The following is a 6000-nucleotide window of genomic DNA, read 5'->3' on the forward strand; positions in this document are numbered from 1 at the left end:
TGGGAGAATTAAATTTCTTTCTTGGTTTGCAAATTAAACAAACTTAAAATGGTATTTTTATTCATCAACAAAAATACATCAAAGAACTTCTTAAGAAATATGGACTAAACAATGCTAAAACCAACCATACACCCATGGCTACAAATGTTAGATTAGATGAAGACCAAAATGGAACTAATATAGATCAAACTATGTATAGAGGTATGATAGGTTCTTTATTGTATCTAACTGCTAGTAGACCTGATATTGCTTTTAGTGTTGGTTTATGTGCTAGATTTCAATCAAATCCTAAAGAATCACACCTCACTGCAGTAAAAAGGATTTTGAGATATTTAAAGGGAACAGACGACTTGTCCCTATTTTATCCTAAAAGTGATGTCTATGATTTAAAAGGTTTTAGTGATGCAGATTATGCAGGTGATCTAGTCAATAGAAAAAGTACATCAGGTATGGTACAATTTCTTGGGTCATGTTTAGTTTCATAGAGTTCCAAGAAACAAAACACTGTTGCATTATCCACTGCAGAAGCCGAATACGTAGCAGCAGCAGCTTGCTGTTCCCAAATGCTTTGGATAAAACAGCAACTAAGAGATTTTGGTATTAAGGTTGAATGTATTCCTATTTATTGTGATAATACCAGTGCCATATGTATATCTAAAGATCCAGTGCATCATTCACGAGCTAAACATATACATATTAGACATCATTTTCTGAAGGATAACGTGGAACACAAAAACATTGTATTAAAGCATGTCAATACTAATGAACAACTTGCAGATATTCTGACCAAACCGCTTCCAAGGGAACAATATGAGAAGATGAGATTGGAACTTGGTATGATCAAGCTCCGCTAAAGTTGGTTGCATAAAATTCCCAATGAAGCATCATAAAAAAAGAGGGTCAGGAATCAACCTCAATATTTTGATTGAGAATCAATTATTGCATGGATTAGGTAAACACGTAATAAATTTTGTACTATGAATATTCTCTTGTTTGCATGTTGTTAATTTGATCAGACCAAAGCAATATGTTCGTTATTTTCTTTATAATATTTCATAATATCATAATTCATATTTTTAAATTACTTTATTTTGATTTCGTATTTTATTTTGATATCATAAATTATATTATCATATTGTTTGAAAAATGTTTAGCCATTTTAAACTTAAATAAATAAAAATTTTAAGGGAAACGGTTTAATCCAAAATTCAATCCCAACTCCACTCAATCCTTCCATATCAAAAGCCATGATGAATGGCATTGATGAGATGGGACGTGAGGTAACCGTCAGCCATCTTTAAAAAGCCCTACCACATCAAATCACTCAAACTATCATCTTCCCTTTTCAAAACCGTCTCAAGAAACCGTTCTTCTTCTTCTCTCAACCTTTCAAAATTCAAACATGAAAACACCAAAATCAAGCAAGAAAACTTCTAAATCAGGAAAGAAAGCCTCTACATCCCACCAAAACATCCAGCCAAAACCCTTAAAAATTGTTCATCCACCCCCATTACTGAACGCTTCACCATCACCATCCCAAGAAACTACTGAAAATGTTGGAACAAAACGAAAAATATTCTCACCAAAAGGTGAATCATCCTCCAAAGCGGTCAAGCGTTTGAAGCAAGTTGATCCTAACAGTGCTGAAGAGATTGCAAAGTAAATGTCCGTCGGATTTGGGGTAGATAAGTACTGGTATGACTCTACACACTTTCCTCAACTTCATACTATTTTAAAATTTCAAGAATGGGAGGTTTTGATGACTGAGTTTAGTTGTAATCCCATTTTCCCAAACATTATGCGAGAGTTTATTTCAATCTTTTCCAATGACTGTGGAATGTGTTCTAGTATGGTTAGGAACATAAAATTAGAGTTTAATAGCGCATTGTTGGGGGAATGGTTCAATGTTCCAAATGTTGGGTTTGATACATATTGTGTTGGTGCAAAGATAGTTTTTTCAGGAATAAATGAAAAAACGATTTTTAAGTTTTTAGGGGTTGCACAAAAGAAGGGTAAAATCAGTCACAATATCTTGTCTCCAATGCATAAATTACTTTACAATGTTGCACAAAGATTCATTTTGCCCCGAAACTCCAAGAGGAGTGAGGTGAGTCTACGTGATGCAACCTTGATTTATTGCATGGATAATCAAATAAAAATAAATTTTCCATCTTTGATGATATCACATTTATTTGACTGCATTGAGAAAAAGAATGTTGTTGGCTATGGGGGGCTGTTAACATAGATTTTTCGCAAGTTTGGGGTACCATTGGATGGGCTGGAGTTCCCAATGGGACCCAATATGAAAATTGGTGTAAGATGTCTGAAGAATTTGCATCTCAAACTAAATGATGAAGGGGTGTTAGTAAATGAATCAGAAGAAATAGTTGATGTAGGTTCTGATGAGGAGGAAATAGATGAAGAAGAAGAAGAAATTAAAAAGAAGAAAAAATAAAGAAGGAAAAAGGAGAAGAAAGAGAAAAAGAAGAAAAAAATAGAAAAATAAAATGAAGACGAAAAAGAAAATGAAAAAGAAAAGGAAGAGGAAGTAGAGGAGGAAGAACAAGGGCCTGTTCCCACTGAAGAAGGAAAAGAAGGGGAATAGGAAGAGGGGGCAAGAAAAGAGGGGGAACAAGGAGAGGAAGAAGCTTTAGGAGAAGAAGTGCCTCATGATCTCTGTCATGATTCCAGTGATGAAGAGGTTGTGATTGCATTAAGGAGGAAGGGTAAAGCAGTTCAAAGGAAGAGTAAGAGGCTTGCTTCAAAACAAAAGGCTGCATTGGTTGATGATATCACTTCTGAAACCATTCTTGAGCCTACTTCAAATGAATCTCTCTCTCCCAAGCCAACCACTCCACCACCAAATCACTCTCCATCACCACCTCCATCACCTATTCACTTTACACCACCACCATTTCCATCATCTCATGGTATTGGTTGTGCTGATCCTATCTCTACAGCTTCCTCACATTCTGTTCTCTCCAAGCTCATTGACCTACAGTCTCAATTCAGTGCTTTTCAAGATGAAGTTCGTGTCTCACTCGCTTCAATTGTTGATCAACTTACCATGATGGAGAATCGTCTTGGTGCAAAGTTGGATACAGTAGAAGTGCAGACCGAATATGTGGATGAAGAAGAGACTGCCCCTTGAACACTCTCCCTATTTTTTTTAAGATTTGAATGGTTGTTGCATTTCACAAACAATTTCACTTTTTACTTTGTACCATCTGGGGTACATTGTTGTTGTTACGTTGAACATTTGCTACTTTTCTTTACTTTTCTTAATGGTCTGTGACAACTAACTTTATGCAGGTTTGATTATTGTTCATGGCACTTACTTTTATTATTGTTTCTTGCTTTCATCACTGACAATTCTATATGTTTTGTGCTGAGGATTGATATTCCTTATCTTATTTTTGATTGGTGACAAAAGGGGGAAGAGAATGCACAAACTTAAGAGGAGCTGTGTGAATTGACAGTTACATATCTCAATTGATTCATATTGATTCAATTATGGGAGATAATGTGTTGTGTGCAAGGATCATGCTGCTAATTATGTTTATGCTAAATTTATCATCTGTGTTGTTTTTAACATTATGGATATTTTGGTTATTAGTTTGTTTTGGTTTAACTGTTTTAAAGTTGTTTCTCTTGAAAATACTTAATACTTTTTGTTAGTCTATTTTATATTAGTTCTTCTTAGTTTAATTATTTTTGAAAATTTAAAAACATATTTGATATTATGTTTTATAGAGTAAGTTGGTTTATGATATGCTTGGTAAATTATATTTACTAAGTTAAGAAGAGTTGTTTTAATCTCTAACATGCTCTTCAACATTTGCTTTACTCTAGTATACTTAAGTTTGTTTATAAAGTTTGTCATCATCAAAAAGGGGGAATTTGTTGGCCTCTTAGGTTTGGATGATGACTTCACTTCTAAATAAACAAACATGTTTTAGAGATTGTTTTGTAGGTGAATATCCGATTGTGTTAATCGTTGATGAAGCCTATGAATTTGTTCGTGGAAGCTGTACGTGTCTTGAATATCCAAGAAGTTGGACAATTGCTTTAGAAGTCAGCTTACTGTTCCTAGAGTAAACGTTCTGACGAAAGTTGTAGATGGAGACAGTACGCTGTTCCCCACGATACAGGTCTGGAGAAGACATTGACTGGAAGCTACGAAAATTATGTTTTCTGTTTTTTAGTTAATGTTAAAGATTAAAAGTTTAATTAGTTGCTTAATTAAATTAATTTATTAATTGGCAAAAAGTGTTTTTAAACGCCTAAAATGTGGAGAAGACTTATTCTTCATTTTGAATAAGTCTCCTTTCAAATTTGGACGGCTAAAACAAAATCTCCTATTTTTTTAGGATCTTGTTCTTTTTAACTCCTATGCTATTTTTAGCTTAAGGAAACTGATTTTATCTTTGAGCAAATGACAGCCGGTCATTTATTCTTTTGGCAATTCCACTATCTTTGTTTTCAGAACGTGGATGATAGTGGGAGGTGTGCCTGAAGTAACTGCTGTCTGTTCCCACTATAAATAGGAGGAACTTTGCTCAAACCGATTTCAATCCAAGAGTGTCCATTAAAAGGGAGATCATTTAAGAAAAATATTTTCTGTTTTTAAAAGCCAATTAATTTATTATATTTTTCTTAAGTAATTATATTAATTTTTAATCTCTTGAGAATTGGCCTTGTAAGGGTTAATGAGTGTTTTGTTGTAATTAGACTTACGAAAAAGTCTAAGGGAATTGAAAAGAGAATCATGAGAATAGATAAAGAGAAAGGGAGAATAGAGAAAGAGAATTAGGCCTAGAGAAGAGAAGCTTCAAGTGAAGCAAACTGTTTTATGTAATTGTATTTAATTGCCTAAAACATAGTGAGAATTTTGAAATCCCGGGGGGTCGTGGTTTTCCTTCTTATTAGGCCAAGAAGGTTTCCACGTAAAATCTTTGTCTCCTTTTTATCTTTTGCTTTTTACGTTTAAGCTTTATTTTGTTTGTTAAAATTCCGCAAATTAGAAGAAAAACGAAGTAAAGTTAGATACACAACAATTCACCCCCCCCCCCCCCCTCTTGTTGCATTCGACCATCTTCGTGTATTTCAACAACCTGCTTGCAGTAATTTCAAAATTTCAACTTTCATTACCTCCATCATTGGTGGATTCAACCTTTGGGGCTGTCTTACTGGCCTAGCATCATTTTTCAACAAAATTTGATGCATGCATGTAGTAGGGCTTATGCCCTTGATGTTTGCAATCGACCATCCCATGGCCTCCTTATGTTACTTTAGGACTTCAACCAACTTGTTCTCTTGCTCTCTTGTCAACTTGCTTGAAATAATTAATGGCAAGGTCTCATTCTCCCCAAGGAATACATACTTCAAATGTTCAGGTAATGGCTTAAGTTCTACCTTGTGTGGCTGTAAAACAGAGGGTAGCAAATTCTCCTTGGGTATGGTTAGTGGTAATGGCTCTAAATGAGAAGGAAGAAGTGGGAATTGTTCTTGCTTCTTCAAATCTTGCAAAACTTCCTGCAATTCAGCTATCAAAATATATTCCTCATTATTTTCATTCAAATCATGCTCAATGGCCACTTTGAGTTTATCTTGGCCATCCATATCAAACATATCTTGACTAGAGGTATCAACTAAATCAATAGCAAAACAAGAATGGTCCTCAGGCGGAAATTTCATAGTCATAAATGTCAAAATCTTCTATACTACCATCAAATTCCATGGTAAGTGATCCTGTATCTACATCAATCTTAGTCTTGGCAGTTTTCATGAAAGGTGTACGTAGCAAGATAGGTGTTGCATGTTTATCATGTTCCATATCTAAAACATAATAATCAGCAGGAAATATAAGATCCCTTACTTTAACTAAGACATCATCTACTATTCCCTGAGGATATGCATTAGACCCGTCAGCTAATTGTATCACAACACTTGTTTCATGCAATGTACCAAGTTTCAAAGACTTATATAGTGAATATGGAA

Source organism: Amaranthus tricolor, chromosome 9 (genome assembly GCF_026212465.1).
Source record: "Amaranthus tricolor cultivar Red isolate AtriRed21 chromosome 9, ASM2621246v1, whole genome shotgun sequence".
NCBI classification, from domain to species: Eukaryota; Viridiplantae; Streptophyta; class Magnoliopsida; order Caryophyllales; family Amaranthaceae; genus Amaranthus; species Amaranthus tricolor.